The 15,264-nt window shown below is 36.5% G+C and overlaps 1 protein-coding gene across 1 annotated transcript in view; it reads left to right on the top strand.

Moving 5' to 3' along the window:
* ARL15 (ARF like GTPase 15) overlaps positions 1–15,264 on the top strand; it is a 398,974-nt gene that overhangs the window by 162,050 nt on the left and 221,660 nt on the right. The gene's annotated exons all lie outside the window — the stretch shown is intronic.

The following is a 15,264-nucleotide window of genomic DNA, read 5'->3' as shown; positions in this document are numbered from 1 at the left end:
TTTTCTTCTGGAGAAATGCCCTAGGACATTTTTTTTGAATTTGCCTTCCCAGTCATAGTTTTGTATAGTACTTAACAATCCACTCTTCTAAGACTGTATACGTATACACACACACGCAGATGTGTAATACATACACACATAAACACATGAATACACACAATGGTCAAGAAACTAGTGTCCTGGGCGCCTGGGTGGCTCAGTTGATTAAGCGACTGCCTTCGGCTCAGGTCATGATCCTGGAGTCCCGGGATCGAGTCCCGCATCGGGCTCCCTGCTCGGCAGGGAGTCTGCTTCTCCCTCTGACCCTCCTCCCTCTCATGCTCTCTGTCTCTCATTCTCTCTGTCTCAAATAAATAAATAAAATCTTTAAAAAAAAAAGAAAGAAACCAGTGTCCTGGCCTTTTGATGCGCCCCCCTCCCCCCTTGAGAAGAGGGGTTTCATGTGCCTCTAATGTAGCTCCCTCACCCATTGATTCCTGTTTGGGGCAGCCAGGTCATATCATATCTTCCAACTCTACCGAACTTCCTCACAGAACATTCATGCTGGGTTCTGAGCTTCCTAACCTTTAGAAGGGAATAGATATTTCTGTTTCTCCCAGGGGTTGCCATAATAGCAACTAATTTTCATCGTGTATTTGGTTTCAGCGTGGTATTGCAGCAACAGCACTGTAAGTCGAGAGACCAGTATTCTTCTCTATCAAAACAAGCCATGGGACATTGGGCAAGCCTCTTAACTTTTCCAAGGCTGCTTGCGTTTCTAGCAGCTGAGGATGCTGATAACCATTCTCCTGTTTGATACAACAGAACTAGTTTATTTGTATAATCTTGAAACCCATAGTATCTACTTCACTGTGGTCCCTAGGAACCATAGAGCTCATCTTTAACAACTATGCATGATTATAATGCTTTATTTTTTCTCTTTTCATTTAACCTGGACTTCCTCTTTTTTTTTTCTTTTTGGTAGAGTAGACATTTCAATAAATCTGTTTTCTTTTTGTGTTTGTGTGAAACAGGTATACATACATGAAATACGAACTAATACTAAATGTGCTGCTTACTTCAAGAAGCATTACAGTCTGGTATGGGAAATACTATAATAGGATTGTGTGCAAGATGCCATTAGGATCATATAGAAAGGATAAAGGAGACATCACAGAGGAAAAGACAATTTAGAAACAGTCTGGGACAAAAGTCATGGAAGTGGCAGTGGGTTTGGTCTAATCTTGTTTCATCCATAAACCAAGTTCACTGTCAGCTCCTTGACTTGTCTCATCTGTTTTCTTTTCCTAGACTCTTTTCCTCTGTAATGTCTCTCCTTTCAGTATGATCTTAATTACATCTTGTACTTAGTCCTGTTACAGTATTTAGCATACCAGTCCATGAAATTAGAAAGAATTGAAAAACACACTGTAATCTTAAGGGTCTATCATATTGTGATGTAAAACATATCTGCAATTCCAAGCTGGAGAGAAATTTCCCAAGTTATGCCCCAAGATACTGGAGTAAAGCTAGACCCATCGGAAGCAAAATGGTGTTTTGTATTAAATTCATTTCAGTAAATACTTAATAAATACTAACTACATGCCATCCCCTAAAGATATAATCCCCACGTGTGCATGCACACGATCACGAGCCCATTTCTTTGGATATTTTGATGGGAGAGTAATATTGGCCATAAAGATTATGGAAGTTCTGGGCGCCTGGGTGGCTCGGTCGGTTGAGTGACTGCCTTCGGCTCAGGTCATGATCCTGGAGTCCCGGGATCGAGTCCCGCATCGGGCTCCCTGCTCGGCGGCGAGTCTGCTTCTCCCTCTGACCCTCCTCCCTCTCATGCTCTCTGTCTCTCATTGTCTCTCTCGCAAATAAATAAAGTCTTAAAAAAAAAAAATTAAAAAAAGATTATGGAAGTTCATAGAAAAGATTAAACAGCTTTCCTAGATTTCTATAATTAGAATGGCAGCTTGACAGTTGTTCAAGAGGTAATATATTGGTAGCTGTTCATTTCTTACCAGACCAGGTTGGTTCTCTGACCTATCCTAGAACTGAACAAAATAGAACTGGTTAGATTTATTTTGAGGCATTATAAATGTGTTGCTTTTAATTTCTTAAGGTCCAAAGTATTATCAAAAAGCTCTATACTGAAAATGCTTAATTATTTTAATATTGAAATTCACTGATATTTTATGGCATCATTGTGAGAAGTAATGTGAAGAATATCGTCTAAAGTTAACTTTTTAATACATACATTAATACATAATACTTATGATTGAAAATTGAGGGTTGGTTTTTTTAATGTCTATTCTCCCTCCTTTGCCACAATCTCATAAAATGACAAAAATCAGAAAATGATTATAAGTTAAACCTATAACACAGATTTAATCTGCAATGAAGAAAGGAAAGCATGACAAAGACTGAGATATAGGCCATGGAAACATGAAGTAGAAGGAGAATTCATCAGGATTATTAATAAGTTTATCAAAGTTATTAATTGGGGCTTTACATTTGGAGCCATGCCTTTATTTTTCTTCTCTCCTTGTGTTAAGTAGTGGATAGCAGCTGTGTTTACCCACAAACTAAATCTTGGAAGTGGGTGCTAGACTCAGGCCAAGGCAGTGTCCTAGTAATGTACTGACTGCCAGGTGGGTTAGGAAGCCCACACACACAGGAGAGAAGCCACTCGTCTGTCCCTATTAATCACTGAAAGTAGGCAGTGGTAAACAAAAGAGCTGGCAAACATAGCTTCTTAAAAGATAAGTATATAATCACAGCATACCACAATATGAGGGAAATCAGCACCATCAAAGAAAGCTTACCCCATCAAAAGAAAAAGTACCTAAGGACCTAGAGGTAATAGAGTGATCAGAAGAAGACATTCAGAGAGATAGGTTTTGTATTCATGAAGAGGAATCTAATGGAACTGGGGAAACAAAAATTTAAAGTGACAATATCCATTGACACAACTCAGATGTAAATTAATAAAACTAAGGACTGAGCTAGGGAATTTCCTCAGAATACCCTGCAAAAGGACAGCTCTGAAAGTATGAGAGAAAATTGAGGAGACCAAAGGACTAGTTAATAGAAGTTCTAACATCCCTCTAAGAGGTGTAAAGGGAGAGTAAAGAGAAACTGTAGAGATTAAAATAATCAAAGAAAATAGAAAAACCTCAAATGTGAAAAAAGACTATTCAAATTTAATGGGTCTTCTGAGGCCAAGAAAAGACTTAAATCTAGACATATTGTGAAGAAAAATCATTAATTGTAATCACAGGAACACACAAGTGAGTTATTTCTAATTTCAACATGAGAGATGTCAGTCAAGTAGAGAGAATCAAAGAATATTTTCTTTAGATTATAGATTATAATTAAAAGAAAGATTGACGTTTAAATATGTATCTTTAAAAATGAGAGTAAACACTAAAACAGTGAAAGTAGGATGATATCTACATAAATACATTTTAAAAAAATCTGAAAAGTTGGGGCGCCTGGGTGGCTCAGTTGGTTAAGCGACTGCCTTCGGCTCAGGTCATGATCCTGGAGTCCCTGGATCGAGTCCCGCATCGGGCTCCCTGCTCGGCAGGGAGTCTGCTTCTCCCTCTGACCCTCCCCCCTCTCATGTGCTCTCTCTCATTCTCAAATAAATAAATAAAATCTTTAAAAAAAAAAAAATCTGAAAAGTTACATATTCAGCTATCTTAGGGAATTATCTTAGGGAATGGAGTGAGTTCACTGGGATCAAATAGAATTTGCTTTTTCTTGTGTGAACTTTGTTCATGAGGTTTTTTTTTTTAAGATTTTATTTGAAAGTGAGAGAGAGCGAGTGGGGGGAGGGGCAGAGGGAGAAGCCGGCTCCCCACTGAGCAGGGAGCCCAACGTGGATCTAGATCCCAGGACCCTGAGATCATGACCTGAGCTGAAGTCAGACACTTAACTGACTGAGCCACCAGGTGCCCCATGAGAATTTCTTTTTAAGAAATAAAATTTAAGAAAATACACTATAAAGATAGAAAGCTAAGGATATTTGATAAATTCAGCAAAATGCAAAAATGGAAAAATAGCAAAATTAATCGTATGAGACCTAGAAAACATCTATACATCAGTAATCAAAATAAATGTAAGTAGATTAAATTCCCCTTTTAAATGAGTGGCATAAAAACTGATTATAACCTATTTAGCTATCTCTGGTTATAAGAGACACTTCTGCAACAACAAAATGCGGCAAGGTAGAAATAAAGGGATAGAAAAGATATCCTTAAAAACCATTGAAAAGAAAGTACCAGGAGATGAAATTCAAAACAAAGAACACTAAGAATAGAGGGATTTTCATGTAGCTCTATTAGGATAACTGAGTAATCATGAACCTTTACATATTTACCTACATAATTCTGAACTATATAAAACTAAAACTAAGAAAAATGTACGAAAAAGCCAACAGGTTCACAATCAGAAGAATTTATCCATACTTTCTTTATAAGACAATAGGTCAAATAAATAAAAATACATGAAGGATTTAAATAGACAATTAACAAACTTGATGTAATTGATAATTACAGAATTTTACACTCAAGTAGAAAACATGTTCTTTTAAAATACACCTGAAATTTACATATGACCATGTATGTTTTCTGACTAAAATCCAATAAAATTAGAAATTAGTAGCAGATAGACAAAAATAACACATTAAACAAGATTTAAAATTACCCTAATCTTGGATGCTTGGGTGGCTTAGTCAGTTAAATGTCTGCCTTTGGCTCAGGTCGTGATCGAGCCCTGCACTGGGCTCCCTGCTCAGTGGGGAGTCTACGTCTCCCTTTCCCTCTGCCCCCACATCCCACTTGTGCTCACTCGTGCTCTCTCTTTCTCTCTCAAAGAAAATCCTTTTTTTTTTTTTTAAATTACCCTGAGGCTCCTGGGTGGCTCAGTTGTTAAGTGTCTGCCTTTGGCTCAGGTAGTGATCCCAGAGTCCTGGGTTCGAGCCCCACATCAGGATCCCTGCTCCGCTGGAAGCCTGCTTCTCCCTCTCCCACTCCCCCTGCTTGTGTTCCCTTTCTCGCTGTGTCTCTCTCTGTCAAATAAATAAATAAGATCTTTAAAAAAAAAATCTTTAAAAAAATAAAATAAAATAAAAATTAAAAAATTACCCTAACCTTATAACATGTAAAAAAAAATTCAAAATAGATCCTAGACCTAAATATAAAACCTAAAACTATAAAACTTCTAGAAGAAAACTTAGATGATCTTTGTGACCTTGGGTTAGGCAAAGATTTCTTAGATAAGACACCAAAGGTATGATCCATGAAAAAAAAATTGGTTAATTGGATTTCATAATACTTCTGCTTTTTGAAAGACACTACTAGAGAATGAAAAGGCCATTTATTGGCTAGGTAAACATTATTTGGAAATCATGTATCTGATAGAGAACTTGTATCCAAAGTATATAAAGAACACTCAATAATAAGAAAAGAAACATTTTAAAAATGGGCAAAAACTTTGAACATACCTTTATCAAAGAAGATATAAAGAAGGTAAATAAGCACATGCAAAAGATGCTCACCATCATTACTTATTAGGGAAATAGAAATTAAAATCACCACACACACATTAAAATGTCTAAAATTTAAAAGACTGAATATATCAAGTATTCTGGAAAGAATATGGAAGAACAAGAATCTCCTTCACTGCCAGTAGAAATGTAAAATGGTACACTTTGAAAAACAGTTTGGCAGCTTCTTAAGATAAATGCAAACCAATCTTATAATCAAGCCATTCCACTCTTGGAGAAACGAAAACCGATGTTTACACAAAATACTGTACATAAGTGTTCATAGCAATTTTATAATAGGAAAAGTGGAAACAACCCAAATGTCTTTGGTTGGTGAATGGATAAATAAATGTGACCTATCCATATAAGGAAATCGTATTCAGCAATAAAAAAGAAACAACTATAGATACATGTCATAATGTGGATGAATCTCAAAGTAATTATGCTAAGTGAAAGAAGCTAGACAAAATGGAACACATAAGGTAGTATTCCCATATTGGGATAAACTCCTACCCCATTTATAGAAAGTACTAGAAAATGCAAACTAATAATTAGTGCCAAAGTGTTTCAGGGATTGCCTGAGGGATAGGGACAGGAGGCTGGGGAGGGATGGAGTGGAGGGATTTGAAGCGTCATGAGAAAATTTGGGAGGTGATGGATAGATACACTTATTATCATGATTATGGTCATGGTTTCACAGATGCACATGAATCAAAACTTACCACATTGTATATTTTAATATGTGCAGTTTATTATATATCAATTATACCACAGTAAAACTATTGAAAATATTCTGTACTGTTAGAAATATCTCTGGTCAAAAGCATTGAAAATATGTTTTGTGAAGAACTTACGGTCCTTCTCTTGGATTGCTTTCCAGTAACGAGTTATTTTAAATAGCCTAAGTTAATATCCATGGTTTAAAAAAAGATAAATGTGACTGGGGAAAGACTTCACAAAGAAAAATATCCATTTCTGGATGATCATATGTAGCTGAATTGTTAAAATTAAGTATGTAGGCAGTTAAACTAAGATTAAGATGTTACCAAATCTATCAATTTAATGTGTAGATTTTAAAAATCTTATTGCTAATAAAAGAAGACAGATTGATCTGTCTGTGCACAGCAGCATCAATTAATCAAAGAAATTTATATGACAGATTCATTATACAAAGAGTGAGAGATTTTTCAGAATAAACCAGTTGTGGTTCATTCCATAGGGATACTCAGAACCATAGTGATACAATTCTCTTTCCAACCTTAGCAGTTATGTTTATGAAAAATACTCCTGTCAGTGATTATGCAATGGCTAAGACACAGGTCTTACACAAAGTTGGAGGTTGAGGGGGGAAGAAAACAGTAACACTAAAGCAAACCAATATTTTAGAAGCCTCAGATTCCAAACCACATTGGAATAATTCACATTTTAAGAACACATTTTGTGTGTAGGGGGGTGAAATATCCCTTTTTGTTCAGGAATCTTTACAGCTTTAAATCAATCTGCTTGACCTGATCCTAGGCTATCCACATGGCACCTCAGGTTAAAGTTTTCCAAGCAGACCTTATTTTGGCATAAAAAGTAATGTATTTTTCATTTGCATTTCTCTTTTTTTCATTTTTGTAAGTCTCCGCAAAATGCCTGGTCAAGATTGGTATAGGTATGGTTGTTGGTAATATTCTATACATAATAAGCTAAGAAGGTAGAACATAACCTATTTTCTCTCTGTGTACTTTGCCATTAGCAATCCCAACAAGTTCTTTTGGGGCCTGCCATGTTCTTTAAGGTGATGGTATTTTTTTAAATTGGGTGTGTAAATATAAAACTTTTCTTTTTTTTTGGTTTTCTTTTTCTTCCAAAGTCCTCTAAATAGATTTAGGTGTCAATGAATTTTTCCTCTAATTAGATTGTATCTCAGTAAGTAAGGATGGACCTAATATAAACTGCCATGTTAAAAATGCAGGGGCTTAGTTGTCAGTTTAATATGGGGCTTTACAGTAGATAATAGATAAGCATGTTGGTATTCTTTTCAGTATGGGTTGTCTTTGATGCTGTTACTCTTTTATGTATGATTGTCTATTTTTACAATTATTTATCAAGTTGTAGGACATTAGATCTCCTTGGGCAGATAAAAAATCTCTTTAAGTGGTAATTTGGTAAGATCCAAAATGATTATGCCTTAAATTTAGAATCTCGAAAATACCTAAAGGTTTTAGGTGTATCTCTGAATAGACTTAAAATTTCTTGGTTATTCTAGATTCTACTTGTGTCAGTAAAAAAAATCCTGAGAGACTCAGGCTGAATACATTTGACTCTGCAGTCTTCTTAGTTCTGGGTGAAAATGAGGCTGGGCAACAGCAGCTGAAATTTTAGAATGGAAATGTCAGATTGCTCTTTATCCTCCAAAATTGGTAAATATAAATTCATTTTCTCTCAAGGTTCCATCAACGGTTTGTTTTCCCTTTCTGAGTTTGTTATGTGGGTTACCACCATAAATTTTAAACTTGCTATGGATTTGGATGAGGACTCAAAGAAAAATCAATTACGCTGGGGGAATTTTGACAGAGGTGTATCAGGAATTGTACTGTGAATAATAGAGCAATACCAAACCCAAGAATCTTTTTATTAGTGGTTACTTTTTAAAATTTCTTGGAGGTTACTTTGTTTTTTCAGATCCTTGAAAGAGTCTATGTTTGCAGGAGAGCTGAGAGAAAAAGACCCCAAATCCAATCCCATGTTTCTACCTAAAATGAAAGAGTAACAGTTCACGGCCAAATAAATGGGAAGAACAAATACAGATGAAGTTCAGATACCTAGGTGGAAGATCCTTTTTTTCTAAATATTATCAGCCTTTGCCATGGCTCGTGTGTTTTTGTTTTTTTCAAGCAACTTCGTCTCTCTTTTTAAGGTCAAATGCCTTCTTGTAGCCCTGTTCTAGGTAGGCTTGATGTTTTGGTGTTCTGAGCCTTGGAACTTTTTCATAGCTGTCCATTGTGTTTCAGGTATTAAACATCTTCTTGACTTCTACATAGGACCCTAACTGTTCCTTTGTCCTGTTACTTCCTGGAACTAAGACAGCATACAGCTTTCTGCTTGGATGAACCTTTCCACCCATGTCTTCCTTTCCTTCAGATTTCTAAATTGTGTTTCCCCTCTGATCAGCAGAGGAAAAAAGGAAAAAGGAAAAACGTCAAGGAACTATACATGTTAGTTTTCCCTGATTTTTTTTTTCCCATTGTAATTTGAAAGAGGTTGTAATATAATTATTTTTGGATTTTCTGTTCCATCTAATTCTTCCTTTCTCTAAACTGATCACAATTAGAGGGTAAAGGTATTTATTTATTTGCATTAGGGAGTGAGGGTATGAATTTAACGAGTCTTGAAAGGTTTTATCTACCAAGTCTTTTGTCTGAGACTAATGGTCAACCTCCTTCCCTAGTAATTTCAAGTCATGATTTAACAAAATGAGACAATTTGAAAACAAAGTTATATATTATATATATTACATAATATATATTATCATATATAATTGTATATCATATATATATATTATACATTGTTTTATGCAAAAAGCATTGAGTGCTGCCCAGATGTAAAGATCTAAATAGTTTACTTCATTTTGATTATTTGCATGCAGTACACTGTGGAAAAGAATTCTCTTTTAACATGGTGCTGGGATTTTAGGTTAATGTGATTTTGACACCACCATGACACCTCACCACCATTATCATCCCCAGATGCGGAGATTTTGCAAAAATCAATAGAATGCTAGTCATCTGTCATTTACAGTATTACTGAGATTTTTGTTTTAAGACTATACTTTCAGGGATCATTTCTGTAGTTCGTTAAGATTGTACAATTGTACTCTGCTTTAAGAAAACCCTATACAAAAATATAAATATACACATTAGTAGGTTTTATTAAATAATATGTAGTATTGTGAAAGAATTATTGGTTTTGTAAAAGGTTTCACTCCAAGTTTTCTTGAAGGTATTGAAGTCCCAGTATATTTTAAATTATTTGATTAAATGTTATCAAGACCATTTCTAAGGCATAAATTGACTCTGACATTCTCTTTTATAAATCTTAGTTACTACAGTGTTTTACTAATTTCCTTGTGCTACTTTTCTTTAAAAAACAACCTCTCTTGGGGCACCTGGGTGGCTCAGTCAATTAAATGTCTGCCTTCGGCTCAGGTCATGGTCTCAGGGTCCTGGGATCGAGCCCCACATCGGGCTCCCTGCTTCTCCCACTGCCTGCGCTCCCCCTGTTTGTGCGCATGTGCTATCTCTCTCTTTCTCTCTCTCTCTGTGTCAAATAAATAATATCTTTAAGAAAAAAAAAAAATCCTCTCCAGAGGATGCTAGTCTATTTTACTGAGTTTGAAAATCACTGCAATCTACATGTGCAGCTATCACTTACAACTTTACCTTCAGTTAAATTGTTTTGGGAAAATCCTCCATCAGCTATTATGATATTATAGTCTTATATACTCGTTCATTCATCATCTGGGACAAAGTGTCTCTGTGAAAGCGGACAAGAGGAGGAAAGAAAGAATGAGTACAGGAGAAGAAAATCTAGTTAAAGCATACAACCTTTTTTTTTTTTTTTTTTTTAAGATTTTATTTATTTGAGACAGAGAGAATGAGAGAGAGAGAGCACATGAGAGGGGGGAGGGTCAGAGGGAGAAGCAGGCTCCCTGCCGAGCAGGGAGCCCGATGCGGGACTCGATCCAGGGACTCCAGGATCATGACCTGAGCCGAAGGCAGTCGCTTAACCAACTGAGCCACCCAGGCAGCCAGCATACAACCTTTTGAGGTGAAGCGCTGATTCTTTACTCTATTTTTATATCTCCTATCTTAACTACCCTGGTCTCATCTTGGTTTGTTAGTTGGAGAAGCTGAACTGTTAACCTTGATGGGCAGTATGGCTATTAAAGTTTTTATTTGTATTGTTGGTTTTTCAAAGTTTTGTCTGTTCTTTTTCGTCTGGCTCTTAAGACAGTCTAGGGCTGGGGTACCATTTTAAAAAGAAGTCACCTGAGAACAGAGTAAAATGTACGGCTTACCAGATGATACCCTGGAGTGTCGAGCCCCATAGCAATATAGTGTGAGCCCTGAGGCCGAAAGGAAAGACTCAGAGGAGCATGTTCTCCTTGCATAGCGTCCCTTTCTGGAAACGTGTGCAGGGAGTTCAAGGGGGCAGGTCACCAGAGGAGGACACAAGGGGGCAAATACAGGACAGCTGTGTGCATCCTTTGGCCCATGTGCTGACCATATGAAACCTTCTCTGGGCCTGGAAAATGCCTGACATGGCTAAGCTAGAATATATCACTTTGCTGGCTCCTGGCACCGTCCTAGTTTTGAACGTGCAGCGGATGCCGTGGCGCTGTTTGTGGAACAGCCCACAAGCTCTCTACCGCAGTTCTAAGTCGAGTTTTAAACAGAACATTGTAGTATCTGTAGCTGGAAGGGAGCTGTTTGGAGCTTTGTCACTGGCAGGCAGGAGCGTAGTGACCGAAGAAGAGAGGATTCTGGGGCCAGTTTTGGACACAAACTGAATCAACTAAAAGGAACCCCGGGCAGGACAGTCTCCTGTCTGGCTTCCCAGTGAAGTCAGAGGGGACAGTCCTGGCAGTACTGTGGATGTGTATGCTGGGATAGATATAAACAGCAAAACGCTCAGCCCCGTGGCTATAAAAAGAAGTATTTTTTTCTTTTTATGATATATTCGTGGTTTAAGAGCAGGCAGTGAATTTTGTTGAACATTTATTCCTGTGCAGTTCAAAAACCAGAATTCTATCTGCTTGTGCGCTTAAGCTCTTTCAGATGTTTTTATTGTGTAACATTGTTTCCAGATTCTTCTTTCAATGGATGTTGTTTTTCTGCCCCCCCCCCCCCAATCTGTTAAAAGATCAGTTTGTGTGAATCTTGACACTGGGATGCTATTTCATGGTTTTAATTTGAATGTGAGTTGTTGCAGCTGGAAGCATATGATTAATGGCACAGACTTGTTTGTCGCAAAAACAGATGATATTTTACATTTAGTCAAGATGCATTGAAAAATTGCTTGTATTACACTGGACGTAAGTCACATTTTAATTCACTTTTGAATTCTTGTGATTTGAATTATTCTGAAACCAGTAGATGTGTATCTGTGGTGATAAAACTGGCTGTTGCAGGTATTTGAAAGGTGCTTGAAAAACTGCATATTTTATATACTTATAAATGAACTCCATTGTTTGCTCATGTCTTCTTTTTATAATATATAGTTCATTAAATAGCCAAAGCTTTTTTGCTGGGAAAATTGTTTCAAATCAGTCAAAAGTCTGGGAGTCAGTGTAAAAAAGATGGAGGGTATGGTTATGGAGTTTAAAAGTTTGTTCTTCTTGATTGTCTATGTATTTTTATGTATTTCGGTAGTGTACCTACATCATAGTGGGCAGCTCCTGGTTTCCCATACCTGCGGGCATGTGCAGAGTTCTGGCCACAGAAGACATGGCAGTGTCTTACCTCTCCTCCGCCATCACTCTGGGTTTGGGTGTATTTGCTGCAGTGACCCAAGCATCCTTCTCAAAAGCAATATCAGAAAAGTTGTGTATGCAGTTTCCTTCAGAAATGAGTCTCACAAGTCATTCGAGGCAAGTTATAGCAGTCTGCCCTCCAGTTCTTTCATCATATAAAATAACATGAAACCGTACATGTTAAATCAGATGTTACTTAGTCAAACTGGTTATACTGGATAGGAATTAACTTTTTTCCCATCCCCCAGGTGTGGCTATACAGTATCAGATTGAATGCTTCCATGGTGAGGAAGTCCATGTTTCAGAAAGTACGTACTTACCTGCCATGTTGGAAGAGTTTTAATTATTACAATTCATTATCATTTGCCAAAAGGGAACTTTCTGCTTCTTTGAAGCTAAAATGAATCCAGTTCTGCTTTGTGGGGCATGCTCAACAAATGATATATCTTCTCTAGACAGTAATTCAGAAACATGAAACTTGTTATCATATATTCTGGAAGATCATTTTCCACGCTAAATATCTTTCATTTCTTCAGTCATTTTCTGTATTACATGGTGTCCAGGTTCATCACCATCCTTGTTGCCACCTTCTGTGGTGGTCCCTTGTAAAACATGTATCCGGAAGCATGATGTTTTAGACGTGCTCTGACTAGTGATACTTCCCTCTTTCTTTTGAATACTTAAATTTCTCTTAAAGCCAACAATCTGAGCCACAATACCCCATTGGTTCACGTTGGATATGCTCTCAAAATACCCAGCTGTTTTAAGTCACAACTCTTCTGTTCTTGCACAGTTAATTTTTTTTTTAAATTCCAAGTTCCAGACGTTACTTATATCTCTATTAAATTTCATTATGTAAGCACTGGCTCATTGTTCCAGCTTGTCAGGAACTTTTTGACTTTTTTTATTCTGTCATCCAACATATTAGCAATTTCTTTCAGCCTTGTGCCATCTGTAAATCTTGAAATGATACCTTTAAAGTTTTTACTCAATTAAAATGTATAGACATGTATCAAATTGCCTACTTTGTGCCAGTCTCATGCTCTCTCCTAGGGATAACAAGAAGACTAGCATGTACTCATTCCTTTAGGGAGCTCACAAACTGTGAGGAATAATAGACCTGTAATTATATAACTATAATGCCCTGTGATAATTGCTGTAATAGAGTTATGTGTAAAGTGCTAGCAGAACCAAGGTTGGTTGCAAATCATAGAAGAACCAACACCTTCCATGGCACAGTTCCATGAATTTTTGGATGTGGCTGTTAAATCGCTTATAATGCTGCCTAACTACTGTCATCTGATTTACTTTTTCTTTCTTGCCCAAGGATACAGCAGGAGACTTGTTAAATACTTTGCTGTAATGATCTCATACTACGCTATTCCCAAAGTGTACCAACCTGGCGAGCCAATACAAAAGGAACTGAGAATTATTTTCAAAGACTTCTTAGTGACTCCATGATTGTTCATGATGATCCCATTTTTTTTTTAAATCTGGATTGATATTTGCCTATCCTCAGTCTCCTGGTAACTTTCCCATTCTTCATGGTTATATCACAGTGCTTGGAGGAGTTTTGTGGTGATGTCTGAGTTTTTCTGCTATCTTGGTATGTAATCTGTCTGGATCTGGAGACTTGCATTAACTTAAAGAAGCTTGATATGCATTTTCTCCTCACTTCAAATTTACCTTCTCTTAACTCTTTCCAGATCGAAATCATTCTTTTTATGCCTACCTTGGTTTTTTTGCTTACCTGTTCTTCATAACCAATTTTACAAGTATAAATTCATTTTAGCCTCTATTCTTTCCCCTTCTTACAGTTTTATCTTCCCTTAAAGTCATGGGCTGGTTTTCCTCCTCCTCCTCCTCATCTAATTATGTTGAAACCCTAAAGTCTAGCATAAATGACCATCATTGATATTATGGTCTCTGGAATAAGATCCACCATTTCTTTTTTGATGGTCACAGTCCAGACATTTAAATTCTGTTGTTTGCTCATGCTTCTCTGCCATGAGATTGTCGAGTGAATAAGATAGACATTTATCAGAACTGAGGACTTCTTAGCAGCCATGTTTAATGGCATCTGGCTCTGATAGTAGGGCTGCTATCAAGACAGGGCAAGCCGTGGATTAGGCCACGGATAGTGCTCTTAGGGTACTGCCAACATTTACCACTCTGTGTCCTTGGGGGTTCTATCACTAACCTACCCCTCTTTCTCATTTTCCTCAATATAACTGTCAGTACTCCTAATTCAGTCTGATCTTTGTGTAATTTTGACTCTAAATGTGCTTGACAATTTCTAATGATTAATGATAAAATAATTTAATTCTGTATCTATGTCCTTCCCAGATCCCTTATATATCTGTTGTCATATGTATTTTGATAAAGATCTGACCTATATCTATTCTGATTATTTTATAAAAGCATAAGTTTTTGAGTTATGGAATATTTTTTAGATATTAAAAGCAGAATTTGGTATCAAAACATTTTAAGGCTCTTAATATATTGTACAAAATGCATCTATAGAAAACTTGCATGGATTTGCATTCCTATATAGGAATCGATTCTGTTATCTTACTGCATCTTTCCTATTGTTGCAGGCCATCATTTAGATTTTTTAGGTAATTTGATACTTGAAAAATGGTTCCATATAATTTCAGCTTGAATTTTTTTGATAACCGAGATTAAGTTTGTCACCTTTGTTATTGTCTATGTCTATTTATCATTTTGTTATTAAAAAATATGGCTAGTTTTATGTACTAGTTATTCCAGGTGAGTTTTTGGGTTGAAAGTTTCCCGTGAGGTTTTGATCAGCGATGCATGAAACTCACTAGTTAATTTGGAAAGAATTTAAATACTTAACTATATTTGGTCTTCTCATCTAAAAACATGGTACGGTGCTTTATTCATATGGGCATTGTTGGTGTCATTCATACAGATGTTGGGATTTTTCTGTATTAACATGTTATTGCATGGTTTTAAAATTTTAAGTAGAAGTAAAAAGATTGTAAAACATTTTAATTTTTGTTTCTAATCACCTTCTGGAACCATATTATTGTCTTAAGTTTTCCAGTTAGTTCTCTTGTGTTTGTAGGTATACAGTCATCATCTGCAAATAATGATCATTTTGTCTCCTTTCCAGTGGTTATTCCTCTTATATCAGTTTCTTGCCTTATTATATTGACTAGAACTTAACAGAACAATGCTA

The sequence above is a fragment of the Leptonychotes weddellii genome, chromosome 7 (assembly GCF_054177405.1).
Source record: "Leptonychotes weddellii isolate Sample4059 chromosome 7, ASM5417740v2, whole genome shotgun sequence".
NCBI classification, from domain to species: Eukaryota; Metazoa; Chordata; class Mammalia; order Carnivora; family Phocidae; genus Leptonychotes; species Leptonychotes weddellii.
Note: the sequence above shows the minus strand (reverse complement) of the source record. Positions and strands in the feature narration are given on the sequence as shown.